The sequence below is a fragment of the Bombus fervidus genome, chromosome 2, assembly GCF_041682495.2.
Source record: "Bombus fervidus isolate BK054 chromosome 2, iyBomFerv1, whole genome shotgun sequence".
NCBI lineage: Eukaryota > Metazoa > Arthropoda > Insecta > Hymenoptera > Apidae > Bombus > Bombus fervidus.
Window position 1 is genome coordinate 22996964 of NC_091518.1, and position 22397 is coordinate 23019360.

Consider the following 22397-nt stretch of genomic DNA (forward strand, 5'->3'; position numbering starts at 1 on the left):
CGAATTAACGCTATCGTCCTCGACGGATTAATCGGTCGACCGGATGACACGAAGGAAAACCGATGAAATCGCTTGTAATTTGAATTCCTCGCCAGATCTATAAAACGCGAAACACTGGACAAATCGTACCTTTATTTTCCCTTTTCTTCTTCTCTCTACGGGACTCGATGCAAATTCGTGTTTACCGTCGAGTCCGTTGTACGATTGCCGTTTGAAGAGGCGTCGAATAACAATCGTCAAGCATCCAGGCCAGTACTGTTTCGCTTTTCGAAGACGAGTTTATCCTGTGCGTCCGTCGACGACGCGGAAAATTTCAGTCGCCCGATATCTGTCGTTTACCGCGGAAATTCGAACAAGAGGAGGCTCTCTCCTCTGGAATTCGGCCGAGCGAAACCTTTCCACGGCTGCGTCAAAGAACAAAAGTTCGATGATAATTATCCAGTGAATTTCTAGAAAAAGCTGAGTTCGTTGGAGCGACGCAGGACAAAGGGTACGCTGGTGGAAACGCGCGCGACAGCCGGATAAAAAGCGGGAAGAAGAGGGGAATTCGAGAAATTTAACAAAGCCTGACCGGCCTGGAAATTTGAATGGTAAAAGGGAAAATAGAGGAGCGCGGCGGCTGGCACATCTTTTGCAATGAAATCATAGTAGTGTGCGTGTTGGTCGACTTTTTGGAATCGAAAGATCAAGCGACTCGGGACGTGGCACTTTGCTACGCCATCGGCCTAACGTCAACTCGCGCACGATCTTGTCTGATCGTGATTTTTGCCTTTCGTTCGGTCGTCCGCTATCTTGCCGTCAAAAGTCCAGGTAAGCTTCTTTGGTATTGGAACGCGAATCCTCGTTGTCGCTTTCGCCGGTGTACTTTCAATGCAGATGTTCCTATTCGTTGCAGACCTATTCGGTAACGCGTCGACTGTGCAGAGAATACAAGAAGCAACGGTGGATTACTGGATTTTCGTACGTGGCCGATAACACGTCGACGTTGTTTCTCACGCGAATTGAAAGGGTAATCCATGTAAAAGATTGCACGGTTTATGGTATGGAAAGGCGACAAATACGCGAGTAAACACGCGAAGGATCTCATTCGAGTTGACTCTTGTTGAAGGTGACGCTGCGATGACATAATAAATAACAATGGAATTGTTACACGCTGTTCCAGCAGGAAAGAAGGTAAAAGGTGAAATGCTTTTACAGCAAGCTCCGCGCTACGATTGTTTTCGCCGCTTCTTAGCGGTCGTTTTTCGAAACCGAATTCGAAATATGTTTCACATATTCGGAAACAGGCGTTAGACACGTATAAAAATTGACACGACCGAAGAACGGAGAAGCGGAGGAGAAAGGAAAAGCGCAACCAGCAGACCGATCGATTCATTAGCCAGGACAAGTCGGCGTCCATGTGTCCCGTTAATTGACGCATCGGCGGCCGGTCCATTAAATGTTAAAAAACCAGATTCGCCCAATTTTCCCGATCGACGAACCCTATTTTCACGCACAAATACGATTTGCTATTCAATTTCAGGTTGGCGCGGCCGATTATTTATTTAGATTATTCATTTGTTTGGCCAAGGCGTCATGTCCGCGGCAGACCTCCGTTCGAATCGTCGAATAATAGAAGATTTGAATATTCAGCAATCGAAATCCGGTTAGCCGAGCTTCGGCTAATGCACGTCGCGCGACAGTTCGATCGCTTTCAGGAAGTTTCGACGACTATCGGCTTCGGGTCGATGAATCGCAGAATTTCCGCGCTTCCGCTCTCCGGTATTCTCCAGCGATCCTTTGTTAGACGACGGATCGCGTACACTGCACAAGATTCTATGACTCGAAAGTGGCATTTTTCCCAACATTCTTCGCATCTTTTCCACGCGACACAATCGTAAGTATTAGATCCAGGGACTTTGTCGACCGGATGAACTAGACTCGAGTCTCGCTAAAGTGTCAATAAACGTCGTTTGGAGATTATAGGATATCCAGATGCTTATTGCAATTTTCAAAGAAGAAAATCTATTTTCCATTTGAATGGAAATGTAAAACGATAAAGTTTCGCGAAAGAAAGGTCGTTCTTTTAAAACACGTTCCATGTGTGTGTGTGCGCGCGCGCGCGCACGCCCGGTATAGAGCCACTAAAGAGTTCATCGTAGAACGTTCATCGTTGTCGTAGAAAATCGTGTTTGCCGCTTTGTCGCGGTATCGAGCAAATTAAAGGCGCAACGTTTTCTGATTTCGTGGTATCCAGTTTTACAACGAGCAGACGTCGAGAAGGAAGGACGAACGGGAGCAGTTCGGAAGTTGTGCATTCGCTTAAACTTTATTCACCAACTTTAAAGCGAGCTTAACGATTTCGCGGTGACCCCGTAATTTCGCGAAATTAAGAGAGGACCGCTTTAAACGTTGCGAGAAGAAGGAGAGAAAAAAGCGCTACGACTTCTCGAGAGTTTTATTTATACCGGTGTGTATTTGCATAAAACGTGGCAGCCAACCAGTCTTTCTTATTAAACGTTTCAGCCATCAGTCGCCGGCGTCGAGCAGCGAAACATCGCGCTGTAATCGCCGTTGAAATTCTCGCCGTCGAGAATGAATTAAAATTTCTCTCGCTCGCTCGTTTGCTGAATTATAGAAATTTTCCACCGGTTGAAAAACGAGATGGAGCGGTGATCGCGCGGTGTCGGAACGCGAATAATAAAAATCTCCGTCGAACGGAGGCCATTCGTTGACGCTGCGCGCCGCATTTCCATAACCGAATTCCGACGCACATTTTTCTGCAGCGCCGCGGCCGTATCATTCGAAAATAATTCGTCTGATTTCCCCGGTGTGCTGGCTCGTCGACTTTCTCATCGTCACCGTCGCGGATGTAAACCTGGCGGACGTGCTGCTGCGAGCGGATTGTTTTTCGCCAACTGCCGATCGGCCGGCCCACTCGAATCGGCATGGTTGTAGCGCGTGTTTGTGTTTGAATCGCGCAAAACGAGGCACGATTTTAGAAAAATTTCATCGACCAGCGATTGGCCAAGTGGAACATTTGCAAGAAACACGAGAGATAAATGGGGGAGCGAGTGGTCGCGGAGAGTCCAGTTATAACGTCTGGAGCGGTGTCAGAATCACCGCTCGTTTGGGCCAACCTCGCATAAGCCACCGAATTCGGCTAAGTACCGAGATACCGGGCACACCTAATTGCACACAACCACTTCGCCGGATATTACGGTTTCGGGTCATCTTGCGAGGGCAGCGATTTTTCTGAGTGGCGCGCGCGATAAGAACGCCGCTAATGTTTAATGACATTGGGAAAAAGGAATTACTCGTTTATGAAAAAGTTGGCGTTGCTGATAAGGAAAAACTAGTAAGCGAGCGAACGTTACGCGTCAAGCATAATCGAAATATTTTAGAGCAGTGCGTTCCTTCGTTGGCAAAAAACATGCAGAAGAAACGGAATGCGCGAGCGGCTAAAACGATGAAAAATTATCGTAGAAACGCGAAGCTCGTTAATTATTTGCCGATAAAAAGATTCATCAAAATTCATAGCCCAACGGAACTCGGAAATGGAATTCCACCAAAGTCCGTGGAAACTGTTTGCTGGAAGAAGCGACGTGTCGCGGCGTAATATTCTCCGTAGTACCGCGGATCCATTTAATTTTATGTCCACGACTCTGCAAAGTGACTCTCGGCGAGCATCTTGCTAGTTATTCGTGCTTCTTGAAAAATTTCCCACGACACGGGACTACGTGAAACTAGCGGTGAAACAACGTTGATAAACGAACCGTATTCTCTGGACGAATAGCACTCGGCCGGAAGCGACGTTGTTTAACGCAGATTTAGTCCCCTGCAAATAACACGACATTCCGACGCATAAATTTGTTTCTTTCGCACGTTCGTTGCGTTACTTGGCCTGGCCTCTCTCTCTCTCCCCCCCTCCCCCCCCCCCCCATCTAGCCTGTACTTCTAACAGTAACGAACGCCCGGATTAGATTTCCAATTGATCGGAAACTATCGCAAAAATGAAGCCACGCCATACGTTTCAACAATTTAAAATGTTTCGATAAGGATAGGCAACGCGGAATTCAAGCAAAATGTTTGCTGTAAACACCGCCGGCACACGTGCTGTGCGAATCTTCTTTGTTTAAAATGTTTAGATCGAAATTTTGTTATTCGTCGATAACGCGCGGCATCAAAAGAACATCAAAATTTTATAAACGCGATAAAGCTGGTATTGCGTTACATCAATGTACCCATCCCCGTCCATCGAAAAACTATGCTGCATGCAAAATACGAAGATCCAATTAGGGAAGTAAGCCGAAAAACGATTCTCGAATACACAGCAGAATTTAATCCAACGGATGCGTTGCCGCGCGCGCATCATAACGCACCAATGGAATCGATCGAGGCATTAAGCCACGGAAATCCGTGCAGCCAGCGGATAGAAAACTGTAGGAAACGACCGGACCTTCGTCATTTCGTCGCAATTTAACCGAACGCCGTTCGAATTAGTCGCGATATTGTCTCGTCGTTCATCGATCATCCATCGAACTTTCTCTAATCGACGGGTATCCGGTTCGCCAGCCCGTTTTCCTTCGAATCGCCAACGAAATAGCGCATCGCGGAACCGGCCGATCAATCGTCTATCAACCGTTTCAAGTTTCTCTCTCTCTCTCTCTCTCTCTCTCTCTCTCTCTCTCTATCTATCAGCCGGTAAGAAGAACCGCAAGCTCGTTTAAAAGACGTTCTTCGACGTTTCAAAATCACTTTGAAGATTCCTCGAGTCGTCGGCACGTTCGAGCTCGTCCAAGAAATCCGCGGCACGTTGGAAGATGGTCGTCGGATCGTTCAAGGTCGAGCAAAAGACACAATTTGGCGACTCGGTCGATCCGATTGGAAATTTTGACAAGAATCGTAAGTTGAGCGAACGTCGGTTTCTGTACAGTTTGCTCAGCTTGACAGGGCCGGCTCTATACAGTCGCTACTCTGATTTATTAGAGTTGGACAGAGACGATGATGTACTTGGCCGACTCGATAGGCATTCGGTCATCAAGTTAGTAACTTTTAGATCACGTGACTTGCCACAGTATATCGCAAGTAATTCAACTGCCTCGCCCCTTCCCACCTAACCCCCTCCCCACCCGAGAAATTCGTCCAGCCAAGTTGAGTCCAGTTAGCGTTTCTGGTTTGACGTCGATACGGTGATTGGGACGCCAGCGTTTATCACTCGAGCGTGTTTATAGGACGGCATGCGTGCGTACGCGAAACAGAAGCGCAGACTAATTCTTTCCCGTAGCTGGACGTTAATAAACGGATAATCCACAAGCGGTACCACGAATGTCGTTACACGAGTCTCTATCTCGATCATCCGGAATATCGACATCTACATCGACCGACCAACAACGAGAATATCGATAGCGAAATGAGAACGTACGACGCGACCATACTCCCATCGGCGAATCTCCGAATAGTTGGCCATGAAACTTTTGGACTGGAAATTTTCCATCGACTTACGGATCCTGATCGATCGCTCGTATTCGCAGGTATGACGCGTCCACAAACGTCGTTTTGCTGACAAACGGCTCGGTTCAGTCGCGTTTAAATATCGTTCACACGCCCCTGGAAATTCCACCAGGCAATTCGACCAAGGACTAGGATTCGAAACCGCGAGTTACATATTATTCATCGGGGACCATTTTGCGGACATCTTTGTTGTCTTTGCCGGATTTTTCATTCGTTTCACCGCGCTTTTGATCCAACGACGTGTGTATACACGTATGTATATACTATATTACAGTATCGTACAGCAACTCGAGAGACGAAAAATAGAAAAGTTTTTGCGATAAAACGTTTCGATTCGGCCGATATTACCAGAATCACCAGTTTCCAGGAGGAAACCTAAGTACCTGTGGCTCGCATTTTTTCTTCAGAACGTTGTGAATAACGTTGCGTTTTCGCAAACGTCGTGAAAACAAAAGCAGCATCGGGTATTCGAATATACCTGGAAATTCGCAGGCGAGACTTGGTCAATGGTTCCATTTAAATCGGATAATCGGAGATTCGACACCGTATTTCCGTCATCGTCTACCAGCTGACGGATATTTTTATCGGATTAACATATTAACGAGAGAAAGAGCGGATGGCGCAAGAGGGTGATCGGAGCTGAACCTCCTTCGTAGTGTCTTACGGTGACGTAATCGGCTTATTTTTCAACGACTCGTTACTCAACGCGATCGAGCTGATTTATTACCCGATGGTCGTCGTGTTTTCCTATCTTTGCCGTTGCTGCGCATCCGCCAGGAAACAGGTTCGCTAACATACCACGCTTCTCGCGTTACCCATTTTAGAATACGTTGCTGTAAACTCGAGATCGAGAAGAATGCCGATTTTAGCGAATTACAGTCTCGCGAAATCGAATTTAAACAGATATCGAGCTAACGGGTGAAGCCGACTTTTTAACAGCCACTCGATGGAATCGCGATTACTTGCGATTTATCGCCGAACCCGATAGTCGAATAAAAAAGAAGGATGGCGGGAAGGAAGGGAACATCGTTTGAACATCGAATCGATTTCTCCTAAGTATCCCGTTTTTCATCGCAAACGCAAGTTTTCCCGGAATCGCGGTAATCACGTGGTTCTGCGATGCTCGTCTTATAAACTTGAAACTATATAAACAGGTTGACGTGGCGCGCGATTCAACGAAATCGATCTTTGACATCTGCCTTTGACAAACGTTTATACCGGTACGTATTTTCGCATTCTCGACGCAGTCAACGATTTCTTCTTCTACTGAATTTAAAACAGTCTAGTTTCACGAAAGTTGGAAATGCTTTACAACCGGCCGATCGAAGTGGCGCTAAATGTACTGGCCGTCTGCGGGATCTCCATACAGTTATTTTTTATTTATGAGGCACGGCCACGGAGGAAGGGGAGAAGGGCAAGGAGCAAAGAACGAGGTGGGAAATTGCACTGTCCGATGACGACGACGACGACGACGACGACGACGACGACGACGACGACGACGATGATGACGACGACGAGGCCGCGGATCAACGGGAGAAAAAAGATCTCCTTTTCGCGGACGCTTATCTCTTTTCAGAGAGGTTGTCGCGCGTGCGAGATTTATCCAGCGTGAAAGGGAGATACTTCACGGAGGCAGCTTTTTTTACCCGGCTCTAAAACCATCGGTCCGAGCTTAACCTAAACTTCCTCCTCCACGTTTTCCACGGCAAGAACTTGGACCCAAGAGTCGCGTTATTTCGTGATGCGCTTGTCGGGCACCGTTACGTCTATCCCAATATAAAAATTTATCAGGCAGCTTTCGAGTTCGCGATTCCATAATTCGATAACTTTGGGTTTCATCGAAATGATAAAATTATCGAACGATCTCATAACCGTTGCGAGTAATCGAAGTAAAAGTAGTTGTACACGCGTAGACGTGACAATCCCTAGGACTCTAGCCTGAAGCGAACAAAGACATCGTGACGGACAACTGTCCTGTTGGCAACTGCGTGGGCCGTGGCACGAGCGAGTCCGTCATCTTTTAAAAGTTGTTGTCGTCGTCGAACGCGAAGGGTAAAAGGTAACCGTCATAGGGATCGTTATCGACGGTAATTCGACGGATATCCTCGTCGCAGCGTGAAAAAGAAGGCGTCCCCTTTCATCCCCGAACTACTCAAGAGTCTACGCGAAGGGTTTAGATAACGGCGCGACCGAGAGTTACTCCGAACTTTCTCGCTTCTTTCTTGGAGACCGGCCGTGGCGTTTTCTCTCTCGTCCCTTTTACTTCACCCTCGTCGGGGAGACTCCTTTCCAAGCGCAGCCACCAACTTTTCAGCGACAGTTTGACAAAATGCAGATTTCCTTTGTTTCCCTGACAACGATCGGTTTTTCTGCTTACCTCTCGTCCTTCCGTTCCTCTTCCGTCGTCTCGCCGCTTGCTTCCGTCTCGATGTCGCGTTCGCGCGCGATGTGCATGCTTAAGCCTCCTCACTTATTTTCGCCTGTATCGCGTTACACGGTACGGGCCAAAAAGCATCCTCTTTCCCTCCCCCTTTTTTTTGGCAACGGGAATACGATTCTCGTATTCGTATTTCCGTTACACATTGTCGGACGAATGTGCGTCTAACGCGAGTATGCGTGCGCAATCTCAGGATCGCAGCATCTCAGCAACAGACGCTTTTATCCGACCCGGAAACTCGACGTACCGAGCTCACCGTGGATTTAACTTGTACGCCAACCTGAAGCCTGTCCGCCTTATCGCTGACTCGTACCACTTCAGCCGGCAGTTGTTTTCTTTCTTCATCCTTCCGTACTTCCATGGATTTACGGCAAATTTGTTTTTCGCTCCGACACGCGAACAGGACCCGGAGAACACAACGCGTCACAACGAACGCGCAACTAACGATAAATTATTTATACAACGTGAAATAGTCGGTCGAATAGAAGAACATTTGAAACTTCTGATGCCCGCGAACCAATAGCGACCCTACTTTCCACAACTAAACCATCCACCAATGTCAGACATTTCGACTTCCCTTACACTTTAAAGTTTAAAAGCGTCTAAGTGTTTAAGGCTTTGAATACCGTGGCCGTTCAGCGAATGCAACGAACGGCCACTCGTAGCTGCTCGACATTGGTATTACTACCGTTCTCGAGGACCGAACGAATACACACGTTCATTGTATCCGGCGAATGCGTCGCTATAGCTGTTTGCGAGCACTCGGCGGAGACGAAACAGTATGGAACAGGCCGGACCATTTTAATCCCAGTGCGCGCATTAGTACGAAATTACGCCTCGCTGCTAAATGACGCGTTCCGCGCACGATCCTGCCACTAACCGCTCCGCGAAAGGTGCGTTCAAATCCACTTTCGCAACCGTCTAAATATTAAATATCCTACACAAGCACTCGAGATAATAACACGACCGCTGCCCCGCCCGTGCATCGTTTCTGCTCGTTCGAATAATATTTCGATTCCTCGGTTGTCGAAAACGTCGATTAAACGTATATTTGCGATGGAACGTTTAAAGAATCGCTTGTAAAGAAGGAACAACGGACACGAAGGATTCCTCCTCGCCCCGGTATCTTTCAATATCCATGCAAAAAGAATTACCAAGCGGTAAGTCTCTTCGGCACGGTTATCTAAATCCTCCACTTCTCGAGCAATTCGAACCGAAGGTAAACGGCTGTTCGTCGTTGTCGAAGGAAGGAGGGAAGCATTGTTCGTGTTACCTCCGATAAGAGTCCCTGCGACGATATCTACGCCTCTCGTTCCCCACGACAACGCGATTATCCGCCATGTCTGCAGAAAGTTATTCTTCGGTATCAGCCCGATATTACGTGGATGAATATTCTTCTGCTCTAAACCCACCTTGCGAATAGTCCCCTATCTTTCACTTCGTTCCCTTTCTCTGGTTTATGGGCTGTGGAACTTTTGAAAACGACACCAGATCGGCAGGAAACAAATATTCCACGGTATCGTGCCGTACTGCGATCTTCGACCGTACAATGCACGATGCAAAGTAAAGACGATTTTCTTGATGAATTCGCAAGATTCCAGCATTCGAATACATTCTTGCTCCCTCTTGACAAATTCAATTTTTTCTTTAACCAGCGTGTTTGTCGTTTGCTTGTTTATTTTATAGAAAAAGTGGACATATCAAGAGGACGTACCGTGACAGGGGGGGGGGGGGGGGGAATAATCGTTTACTCGACTGCTTTGTCGGTAATACCGGAACGAGCACGGTAGTACCGCTGTTAAATGGATCCCTTCCAAGTGATTTTAAAGTTCCTTTTCTGTCGAAAAATTGGAAACATTTTCGACCGGTACAGCGCATCTGGATTTCTGTTAGGAAGAAGACCCTTGAAGTTCGATCCTGTCTCAAAATTGGACGCGGATGCCTCGACGTACGGCGTATAACCGTCTCTTCCTTCTTGCTGGCCTCTACGCGAACCCTTCTAACAATTTAAAACGTATTCTCGTCGCGAGTTACGCGAACTTGTTCGCGAAACGAATTTAAAGTTTCTCCGGGCACGACACGTAGGTTCACAAATCTGATACTACCGGAAGATATCAAATTATAGATACGTTGATACGTACGTTTTTCCTTTTCTTCCTCTTTCTTTCTTTCTTCTATTTCTTTCTTCTTTTTCTTTCCTCTTTTCTTTCTTTTTTTTTTTTTCTTTTTTACGAATCACATACCTTCTAAGATCTGTCACTTTCCTGGCGAATCGAAGCCAAAGATCAGAATGTTGTTTTTACCATTTTTAAACGTTATCCTAGACGGGTCGGTGATTTTCATGCAATCAGAGTTTTAAATTCAGAGGCGCCAAATGAAACGAGTCTTTCTTACACATTTGCGTTGTGGCATTGTCCTTCCGAAGATCCTGAACGTTTGATTCCAAGCCAAAAATCGTCACGTTGCGAGTGTCACTGCACTCAACGTACCTCGCTTTCAACACCGATAAACTGATTTCTGATAAAGATAAAGTCCAATTGCAAAAATCTAGAAACAAGTATTTCGCGTGTCGTCCTCACCTTTTTCTCGGCTCACCTTTTCTCTCGTTCTTTATTTCGAAGAAGCGACCGTTTCTTTCCTCCTTTCTTTCTTCCGGACTGCCAGCGTTCATGATACGTCCAGACGCGAAGCATCTCGATTCGACGAACGAGCATCGATGAAGATCGGTCGTCGTTCGACCCGAAAGCATCCAGAAAATTACCCACGACCGAAACGATCCATTTCGCAATCATCTTTATCGGTGACAATATCTCTGATGGTTGGTCGGTATTCGAACGGGAAAAGCCGATGTTTAACGAAAATGTGAGAAGCTCGGCCCCCTATATATTTTGGGGGAAACGCGTACGTACGGTCGTTTACTTTAAAGATGAAAAACGTTTTCTCGATGGCGTTGGCAGTTTAAAGTGTGCGAATCGCGATCCATCGTAGCTAAATCGTCTTGAAACGCAATATCTCGCTCGTTGTTCGCGAGACGTACGGCCTCGCGGATCAAGCGACGCGTATTGCGCGCGTGGCCGCGCGTTACGTCTTCAACGGGCACACCTGCGCTCGTAGCGCGCCCTCAACGCGCGCAAATGCATAACTCTCAATTTGCACGTCGCCGGGAAGCGCGTTCCACCGTTCGATATTACTTCCCTTCCATCGACATACCGGGTCAGAGCCGCTTTAAATGTAAAATGCCGCGTGTACCGAACCGGGCTACGCTTCCATGCTCCTTTCCTCCACGATATGCGAGACGCTTCGCGGATTTCCACTGGCCTGATGCATCGTAGAAATCTCTCTTTGATCAAATTTTCGAGATCCTCGGCTTCCCGTCGATATCGTACTTAAAATCAAGGATGCGAGTGGAGGAATTACAGGGCGTTCTATCTCGCCAGAGGCGATCGAAATTTACGATCTTCCTTCCGTGTATTTTACACCGTGCCCGAGTTGGCAAAAATGTAACAGACCCGAGATACAATAGACCACCGAAAAAGAGAGCCAGACGCTCCGTTCCCGACTCCCGACTCCCGATTGCGAGGCGCACAGAGGGAATCTCGAAGATGACGGCTTTTAATGCTCGGAAAGTTCTAGACTTGAAATTTAAGACGTTCGGTTAACAATGATTTTCGGCGGCGCGCAGCGTGCCGGCACGTCGAAACTCTTCGGGACTGAAGTTCCAGAAGCCAGCAAAGCCGCCTTTGTCCCAGTCTTTGTTCCGATCGGAAGCCCCTTCTCCAACAAATGCGAGAACTTTGAGAAATATCTGCGGCAACGACCTGGAAAATTCAATCGTTTCGATCGAGTCAGTTTTCTACAGCGAATATACATATATACCAGCAGTTAACTTTCGCCACCCTAGCCCGATGTACTCGCGCCACTGCCACACCAGACACTGTCATTGTCACGCGCGTGTCTTTTCGACGACATACGTTTCCGAAGAGCATTTTCCAGCATTTCGTTCGCGGTCTCGAGTGAATTTCCGAAACGACGTGGCCTGCTTTTCGTCGTCTACGATTTTAGATTCGACCGACAGTGTTTGTCGCGATTACGATTATCCTCGAAGAGCAACTTTGAGTAGATCGACGTTTCTTATTAGCACGAGATATTTCAAACGTTAACGTGGTCTCGTCTCGTCTCGTCTCGTCTCGTCTCGGATCCTCTGAACAGGAGAGCGCGTTTCCCTTTAATCCTATTATGGATTGCCTTCGATTTAATTCCTGCCGTGTTCAAATCATCGGCTTTCTTAGACGAGCGAATATTCACTCGTAGAAACGGCAATTTCGTTTCAACTTAAACGGTTTTCGGTGGAACCGGATACGATTAATAGTGCGGAGCTATTCGCGATTAAGATCAAGCGAACCAGTCAAGCTTAAATTTAACCATCGATCGTAGATAACTACGTCCGTTCCTCGTTGATTCGTTTCTTCGCTCGCGTGTCCTTCCTTCGCTGTTTCAGCCTCCGTGAAGAGATACCTCCAATGTCTGCACCAATAGCTTCGGACGAAATGCGAAAATACGAAACTACTAGCTGAAAAAGAAATTTGCAGATCGCATTTTGATTTGCCGCGGAAAGTTTGGGAATCGAGATTGTTTTGCAAATAGAGTACATAGGGATCATTTTTCTTTGATTTTTAATATCAATTAGAGTGCCACGGTGTTTCAACGTTATCAAGGCATTGTATTCCATTTGAAAATACCGCGCTTTCGGCAGCAGTTTTTATAGACTCCAGAATATAAGAGACTATATCGGCCAATGGTTTGCAAATCGTACCACGTTGTCCTTCATTTCCATAATCCCGTGCAGCGAGCAAGGAGAAAATTCGATAAAGTTAAAAAAGATAATTTCCATACGGCGAGAGAACGGTTACGTTGGGAAAACTTGGTCGCGTAATTCGTAGGGAAGATGTTCTCGCCTTTCCAGTGGCACGTGACGGTATCCTCGGGTTTCCTGCTTCCGTCATCGACACCGTTCAAAGATGGAACGGGATAAACCGCCGCGTGTCACCGCATCGAAATTACGACAACGCGATGATCTCTACTCTATCCTTTTAGAACAAACACGATGGATATAAGGAATGAAAGACAGGATGGTGCCTGAAAATCAAACATCACGTCGGCAAAGGCGAAACGACTGCAACGGTGGTTGTTACGAAACCGGAAGGAAAGTATCGAGGTGATAACGAGCGGCTTACGCCATTTCCTCGAGGTGTTATTCGTAAGCACATCGTGTTTATTCGGCCAGACGCGGAGAGACGCGATCGCAAGGAAGCGCGTCAACGGGAGTCGTAAATTCCCGTTACGATTAGAATAATCGACGCTACGAACAGATCGATCTCCTTATTTCTGTTAGGATAATAAGGCTGCTTGAGTTGGTATAACACTGCTTTTAACAGGTTATAATATATATATTTCCAACAACTTTGTACAGAAGAGAGTTACACCGTTGCGTAAAGTATAAGCGACGTAGACGAACGATTGACGGCTGAGAACCCGGTGAAGAGACGTTGACTCTTCTCAGATTGGAGAATCGGTGTAAAGATGCTGACTGATCTATAGGCGGAGATCGAGTCTAGAGATGTGGTGACTGTTCTGTAGTCGATGAATCAGTCCGAGATGTTGACCGTACTAATGTCGCAGATCCAGTCCAGAGGTGTTGTTGACCGATCAGTAGTTGTAGATCCAGCGAAGTCCGGTGACGATGCTGTTGCAAAGGAAAGCTCTTGTTCGATAGCGATCGTCCCACTACTGGTCGCTTGCGGATGGAATCCTGGGAAACATGGGAAATTCCACGTTTCCCCAATTTTTACCTGACGAAGCAATAACCACAAGGAACTTCCTGGGTCGAAGTTGTTTTATACCAATTGGCGAACTTAAATATAATGTGCACAGCTGATGGACGCCTCGACCGTAGAGAGTCACCGGACGTAACACATCGTATTATAAACATTCCAAATTCTGGGAAAAATTGTGCCGATTACAAGTTTCTATACCGTGGTAGAGGAAATAATTTCACAATCTTCCGTGGGGTCTATGAAAACGAGAATTCCGAGTGGTAGCAATACGATAACTCGTGCCAAAGCTTACTTCGATGTTCTCTCGTAGTACCTGTACAGTTACGTGTACAGTCTCGCGTACAGTCTCGCGTATTACGTAATACAAAAAATTAGTTTAACGTTATACGGAACAAACAAGTATCGGACGTTAAAACTTGTTAGTATTTTTACTGTTGGCCGCATCCGTGAAGGGAAACGCTGTTCGTTTTTCAGAGAGATCGGATGCCGCACGAACTGCGATTTATCTCGCTTGAAACTTCCTTTTAACTTTAATTGGCAGCTCGGCGTGGTCAGCTTTTTTCGAACGGTGCGATTATCTTTATCGGCGGAGACGATAATTATTGCAGCGTTTCGACGGCTTAATTAACGCGACGAGAGGGCCGCCGCTAATTTTATTCGTCCTTAATGAATTTTTCGAGTGGACGCGGCAAGCCGAGTAGTGATTAATCTCATTAAGCGAGTCGCCTCGCACTTTGCCCACCGATCGCCAGGCAATCGTTATCGTCGTATCGCCTCGTCTTAATTAACAACCCCGTATCGCGTTCGAGATTTCGGTGATCATGTCATCGTGCAAACGCCGCTTCTGCTCCTTTAAAGCGGACGTTCTCGTCTATCTGTATGCTGTCATCGGCCGTCCCATCGGGATTAATATTTTTCCATTATCGATCACGGAGCCTGAGAACGGAGGAAAATTTCTGGAAAATATAATCCGCGAGAGTCCAACTTACGGATCCTTGATATAACCTTAAGTAAATCGATTTTCAATCCACATTTACTATTTTTTCTACAGTTCTAATTTTTATCGGATCCGATAAACAGCTAACGAAAATTCCACCTTTCTTCAAAGACTATCTTTCTTCTATTTTCTTCCTCTCTATTTTCAAAGACTGTCTTAACATTCGAACTCTCTTACAATACCCGATACCTGTGAAACTGCGGTTCTGAAAATCGAAATCCTTCGTATATTCAACGCAATTGTCAGCAAACAAACGCCAAACAACAAAAACGCCAACCGTTTTACATATTTTGCAACTTCATACTCGAATTCGTACTCGAAGCATACTTGGCAACGGTAGGTAGGATTCTGGATGGCCACGACTCGTTTCCCGTCATCGAGTCTCCGTTCGATAATTGCCGCAGGTGTTGGGACAACATAGTTTCGTTGGACCAAACCTTAGCCAGCACACCGCCAGCCAGACAGGCCAATAAAGATTTTCCAATCGAGGCGTCTCGATATCTCGCGGCATCTGATTTCCCAGCGTCCCCTCGCCCTCCAGGCGTTTTCCTGTCCCAGGAGCGACGTCTAGCCGTGCCGATGCGATCAGAGACGGAGACGAACGAGTACGATTTCTTTCTGGCGGCCTCCGTCGACGCGTAATTCCGACGCTGCGACACGAGAGGGAAGCTTGCCGCCCGGCCGGCAATATCGACCGAAAACCGAGTAAATACACTCCCCTAGCAGCCAGCAGCACGGTGCATTGCACCCCTGCGGGACAAGTATTTCAGCCGCGCGCCACTAGACCGAGAAACAAACACGATCGCGTCTACGCCCTTCCGCAAGTGCAGCTTGTCGCGGACGCTCATGTCGGACGCGATGGATCGTGAGACCGCAAATATCCCTTTGTCGAGCTTTATGGTCGCGCTATAATTCTACCAACCCGTTCTGTCCTCCGTCTGAGAATTTCCACCAACACCGCGTCGTCCATTTCAATCGTGTGTTCGACTGTCCCGACGAGAGGACCGCGAGCAATCGATCCGAGCTTAAATCCGGTCGGTCAGCCATCGAGAAAGACGTTTGTTTCGATGTTTGGACAAACAAGGCGAAATTTAGAAAGCAGACAGCGAAGATGAAGCGCAGTCGCGAAATTCTGCCCGATGAAAGGATCACGGAGGTTAAGAACTTGGAGTGCAACATTTGCACGGCAAGCGTTCGCGAATCTTGTCCAGCTGCCGCAAAATCTTACGGCCAATCGAGCCGTCCGAGCTTCTTCTCTCCAACCTGCGTTTCTGCTTAGGAGATTGCTTCGGATTCGCCGAACCAAACTCCGTTCGGACCAACGGCAAGTAGTTTCGGATAGTAGGAAATAAACCGAAGCGAAATGAAACGTTATCCGAGCCAGATCAGATTATCGGGTAAACCGAATTACCGGATTAAAAACGGATGAAACGAAAGTTTTCAGCAGGAATGGCCAATCGAGCGTAAAAATTCCAAGCCGTCCAACGTTGCCGAAATTCCATTCGTCGACGATGAAATCACGAAATGTTCCGCGTTCCGGCAAATATCGTTTCAACTTAATTATATTATCACACGTTCGCCGCATCTTCGAGATTGTTAGGCGAATAAAGAGATACGCGCTAGAAACTCAAAACGGTTCGCTACGCGCTTAGAAGCTGTGCGTAGAGTTGGATTTTCATTGTTGCGATTAAGTAGCGCGAACTGTCGAGCACGGATAATGAGATTTACGTTATCGGCGCTCAAAGCGGCAATTCAGACGCGGGCCGGATAAAAACGCTACGATTTCTTTAATTGGATTCGCATTGCACGTTATTTGCGATTGACGCATTGTAATGCAGTCTATGAGTTACTCGTTTAATACCGGAAGCTAGGATTCGGTGGCGAGAGTAATGAAAATTTTAATTAAAAGCCTTCGCGTGCAAGTGCGAATTAATGGTGATACGGCCAGATGAAAAGATGAAAACGTTTTTAAGAAACTTTTACCACCGTAACCGTTTACACTCGCATCCATATCGCGGTCCGCTTCGTCGTTAATCAAAATGTAATTGCTTTTATCCAGCGACCATGTGTCGACCTCAACGTACCAAATACAATTTCGTACATAGACTGATATAACCATTTCTTTGAAACGTAATTCCTTTTTTCCTTTCTTTTTTTTCTTTTTTTCTTTTTTTTTTTTTTTTGTCTTTTTGTATTTGTCTTTTTTTTTCGTATATTTCATTGCCAAACTCCTTGCGAGCCAGAAAGTTCGAGCGAACTCGAGCGTTCAATTTAATCGATAGGATATATTCGATCGTACGTTTTCAATATTTATGGTACGACGACGATCGAAAACTAAATGATAAAAAACAGGAAACACTGTGGTCGGTTGTAACGCAACGTTTGATGTTACGTTCAATGTTGGCGGGATCATTTTACAAGCAGGTTAACAACGTATGAATGCAAACTAGGCTCTGCTTGGCTACTTTGTTTTATGCTCGGTAAACACGCGTGGACGATATGAAAATTTCCGTGGGGCTTTTACGGGAGTGCGTGTGCGGTAGTTTTGTTTACGACGGAATCGAAATTTTAGAGCGTTGTTCTGTAAATATTAAGTCGCCAAGGGCTTCCGGATTGTTACGATCGCGCGCGTTGTTTCCAAGTACGAATGTTCGGACGAGTAAAATCCATTTCATTTCCAACGAAAATACCGCTTTTCCTTAAAAGACGATATCTACGTGCAATACTTTTATTTTCAACGAAGATAAAGCAATTACGATCTGCGATACGAAATGCTACTGTATTTATTTAAATAAATATGTCATCTGTATTTATTTAAATAAACACGAAACGTCCATGCAGAGTTTTCGTAGACTGCAGGCTGCAGCACTGGTGGAAACGCGTACTCGATCTTCGGTGCAACGCGTGTCAGCCTCGCCCTTTTGTAGTGAAGTCACATCCGTCGTTAAAGGTCTGGATCCCTCCTCTTCTAAACAGAATACGCGTTCGAAAGTGTGTGTACAATAGCGGTCTACGAGTACGTGATTCCCAGAAAATCGATTCATCGCGTCACACTCGTTCCAATCAATTTCCAAATACCCCGCGATTTCAAATGGATATACCGCCACGGATTGACAGTTGCATTTAAAACGACCGTCATTTTCATCGAAATAATAATTAAATATTAGCCATCGGCTCGCAGTGTTTAGAAAATACAAAATGTTCTTAGCTCGACCAAGTTTCGTCTTGCTGCAAACCCCTTTTCCTTGAAATGTTTGCCAATAAAAGACCAGAAGACTGAGAGGAAGGAGGGAGGAAGACGCGCCTCGGTTATGGACTTTGACGTCGAGGGAACACCAACGAGGGGATATTGCCGCGTCGCAGCAACTACGTCAAACTCGTTCCTGTACGAGACACTTTGACATCGTAATGATATAAGCGAACCAGTCTTCGTTTCTGTAAGCTGACATGTAAAACTGGTAACGCGAGACCGACGTTTATCGTCAAGTTCTATCCATGCAGGAACAAAAGAAGGTTTTGGCCAGAATGTTTAGTTAGTTCTGTTCTTTTTTTTTTTTTTTCTCTCTTTTTCTTCAACTCCTTTTATTCTGCGCCGTCTAACAAATTGCTGACAATATTATTTTTTATATTGTTTCAGTTCCACCGATAGCAGCTCGTCGATCGTTTTCTCTGATCTTTCTTTAAACAGCGGCAGAGGTGTGCACAGAACGTTCCGTAGCCAAAGGGGATGTATCGTAGGTGCTCGACGATCGGACAACCGTGTTGTCCTTTATAAATAGACGAAATTACTTCACGAAGAAACTCGTACGTTAGAAGCAGCGAATGAATAATTCGCAACGACCCTCCAAAGACTCGGTCTTTTGTTCTCTTACGTTCTCTTACGTTCTCTTACGTCTGCAGCCTGGTTTACGACGAGACTCTACTCGGCAAACTTTCAAACAACAGCCTGATGAGAACGTGTTGCTTCGCGAGGAGGGCGCGCGATTCAGCTTAAAGCGAAACTTGAATTCTTTCTTCGGTTCTTCTTTCCAGCTAAACGCTCGCAACGAGAGTGCATTTATTTCGGTAGCGTCTCTCGGTCTTTCGTCAAGGGAAAATACAGCGGACGTAAGAAACAGCGAACTTTCGAGCACTCCGGAACCTGTCGTTCTCTCTTATATGTACAATTTCAAGCGACTTTTATTCTCCGTTCTCTCTCTCTCTCTCTCTCTCTCTCTCTCTCTCTCTCTCGCTCTCTCGCTCTCTCTCTTGGCGTCGCGTCGATCGGATCAATCCGAAAACGTTTTTGTTCGCGTATCATCGAAACGGTACGATTCGGTCGAGTATGGTCTGGGCCAGTCTCTGGTAATCTCCAAATGGTTCTCTATGGAATTCCACCTGTGTGTTCCTTTTTTTTTCTCTTTCGCCGTCCAACGAAGCCTTGGCTTTAAAAATCACGCGGTAGAGAGCCAGTCGGCCATCCGGTTCTGTATCGAGACTGCGGAGAATCGAGAAATTGCGCCGACGAAAAACCATCGATTTATCTGTCGGCCATCTTCGTCAGTTTCCCGGCTCTACTGTTATTCCCTGTCGACTTCTTCTTTTTCTATTCCGTACGTTTCGATGTAGTTTTTGTCCGGAGTTAGACGCGTCACGCATTTGCCACATCGCATCGCATCGTATCGCATCGCATCGCATCGTATCGCGTCGCATCGCATCGCATCCCATCGCATCGCATCGCATCCATTCGCGTCGCATCGCATCGCATCGCATCGCACCGCGCTGACGCATTGCTCTTGACGCGCCATAATTTCGTTCACTTTCAATCTTGCCCGTAAAAGAAAAAATAAAGACGTTAAGGACGAAATAACGAGCACGAATAATGCCAGTTCTCGAGAAACGACCCTAGACTCGAATGAGAGACTTTTAGCGAGTAGAGAAGGTCTGCGCCGTATTCCCAGCGATTCCTGAGGAACGTTACAATGAAATCGAGATTCTAACAGTATAATGAGTTGCTACGAGATGGAAGAATAGACGGTTCGTCGATATTTAATATTGCGCTCGACGGCTTCCTCTTCTATACGCGTATTCCCAATCGCGAACGGCGAATCGGGAATCTGTCCTTCGTTTGTGATTTGTGTACTTCGGCAATTCTTCTTAATAGCATGCTCAAAGCGATGTTGAATAATACATAACGCAGTCCAATCGTCGCCATCGAAGCTTTTCGCTATTTCATTCCCAAGCTCTCGACTTCTTATCCAAACACTCGTTAAACTTCCAAACTTTCATCCATAAAGATTTAACGAACGCGCTCTCTAACCAACTCCTGTTGTGACCTTTGACGCGCTACACTTTCCATCGGGCGCTCGGCTATTTACTGCGGTTCGAGAAACCACGAACAAAAGTCGTACGCGTCACTGTGGCGGGCCAGAAGATACTCGTTGCCCGATGTTTCGAATAGTTTTCGGTTAGTCTTCGCGGAGAACGGCAGTGCCGAACGCCGCTGAAGAACACCAAGTACCGAATCAGCGTGTTGATAAACGGTCAGATAAATCTAAGCGGCACGGACATGAAGAGCGGCAGAAATCATCGGCTGGTGCTAAACGAGTTTCTGATGACGCCTTTCGAGGTGCTCTACTAGCGATCGCGGGTTGGAAATTGACGGCTTAGAGGATCTGGTTGGACGAGGAAGCCGTACGGCAGCAACGTATCGGCAGCTTGACTGGTCCCCTTTCCGATACGCAACCACGGCAATCTATCAGACCGGTGTAAACATTCGCTCGCGATAGCAGCCATCCCAGCCGCGTTCCCATCGGAAATAAGATCTTTTTCAATGCGGTCGAACGCCTCGCTGCGGAACCCGAGCAACCTCTGAGCAACTGATGCATCACTCGAATGGAAAAATGCCGTCCAAATCGAGGAAACCCATCTACCATCCGTGAATTGATAAACCATCCGTGTTTAAGCAACCAAGAATATTACGACACGCAACCGAATAGCATAATTCTCCGATTCGTAAGAACGTTGGCTCGTGGCCAACCAGAATCCAAAATAACAGCTTAAGTTGTCGAGTTAAAAGTCAAGAGCAAGTTGGGTAACAAATAGAAATCACCCAGTTACCACGAGCTTTCGTTTTGTCCGTGTTTTTTGACGTCGCGTTCGAGAATACGAGAATTCGGCATAATCAAACTTTGTGGGATCTTGTAACGTCCCGTGCTATGTTTGTAACGATGATGCAACACTCGTTTGCTTTGCTTCCTAATTAGCTACGGGATATTTGGAAGAGTTCCAATTGAAATTCGTGTGACATGGTTCCTTTTATTCCTCCTGCTTTGGGGGGCTATCTAACAAGAGGCTATCCGAGGATCGATATTGCTTGAACAAACTTATATCTTCAACCGTTTATTGCGTATACGCCTCTGTGTGTGTGTGTGTGTGTGTGTTTGAAGAACACCTGCAAATAACTTTGTTAGTTCAATCATATTGCGGGAGACGCATTAGTCAACAGATTCCAGATCCTCGTTGGATGTGTCGTTACGCTGCGAATTACAATCGAAACCATGCTACATCAGGTTCCTAACCTTAAGAACATCAGGTTCTTCCTTGAAAACGTTCCTTCGCACCCTTTCGACAATTACGTGCTTGTCACGATGTTGGTTTCTCGCGAGCATTTTGTACCTGTACTTTGCGCCAACGTTTCGTCGATACAACGGCCTGCTTGTTCGGGCCAGTTTCAGCCCAGTTTCAAGCCCCACTGTCTCCATTTACGCCATATAATCTCCATGAGCGACATTTCGATTGGCTGATCAAATCCATGACTCAACTCGGAAGATCGGACCGAATGCTCCGCTCGAAAGATTTAACCGAAAGTCGTTTAATTTGATTGCCCAATTGAATTAAAAACCAGAAGAATGGGCTGGGAAATCGAGTCGATGTTATACTCGCTGTTTTTGCGCACAAATTGTTCGAACGTTTCAAAATTTCGATTACTTCGCGGTGATCCCTGTGCAAGTATGCGGATGTTTCTGCAATGACAGTTGCTTTCCCTAAATATATCGAACGATCTGCTTCGATGTGATATTCTGCCAGGGTTGGCAGAACGTTGGCAAAACCGAAACGTTTCAAGCAAATTTTTGTCTGCTGTTCCTTCCTTCCTTGACTGACTATTCTCTCGGCTTTTCCTACATACAATGTATACTTTTCCGCAGAAGCAAGAAGTCTTGTAAGTTCCTGGAATGGTCCAATCCGAGTGGTTTGAAAACGATTCTGATATTATGTTCGTTGAGGATTCTTTCTATTTGTTCTGCGACTCCTTGAATATAGATACGATAGTGCGGCAATGCAAGTCGGGTCTTGTTCTTGCGATGGGTATCGCGTTTCCGATGGGTACGGTTAATTTATCTGCCAGATTATCCGTTCTACAGTAAGGCAGTAAGGCATTCCACGTCGTATTCAGTTCTTTTTATGGATACATTTTGTCCGAAATTTTGATAGTTTTGTATGTTAGCGAGTGGATGATAGATCGTTTCTGGGATGTGCGATGGTGTCTGTTGGTACAGGTCGGTTTTCTATAGACTTCGTGTCCTAGTACGTCGTTGGGTTTCTTGCAAACGAGGATATCGAGAAAAGGTAGTTCTCCGTTTTATTCGACTTCCAT

General features: G+C 46.2%; 1 pseudogene; it reads right to left on the reverse strand.

The window, feature by feature from the left end:
- Positions 1–20178: 20178 nt before the first annotated feature.
- Positions 20179–22397, reverse strand: LOC139997894 (uncharacterized; annotated as a pseudogene).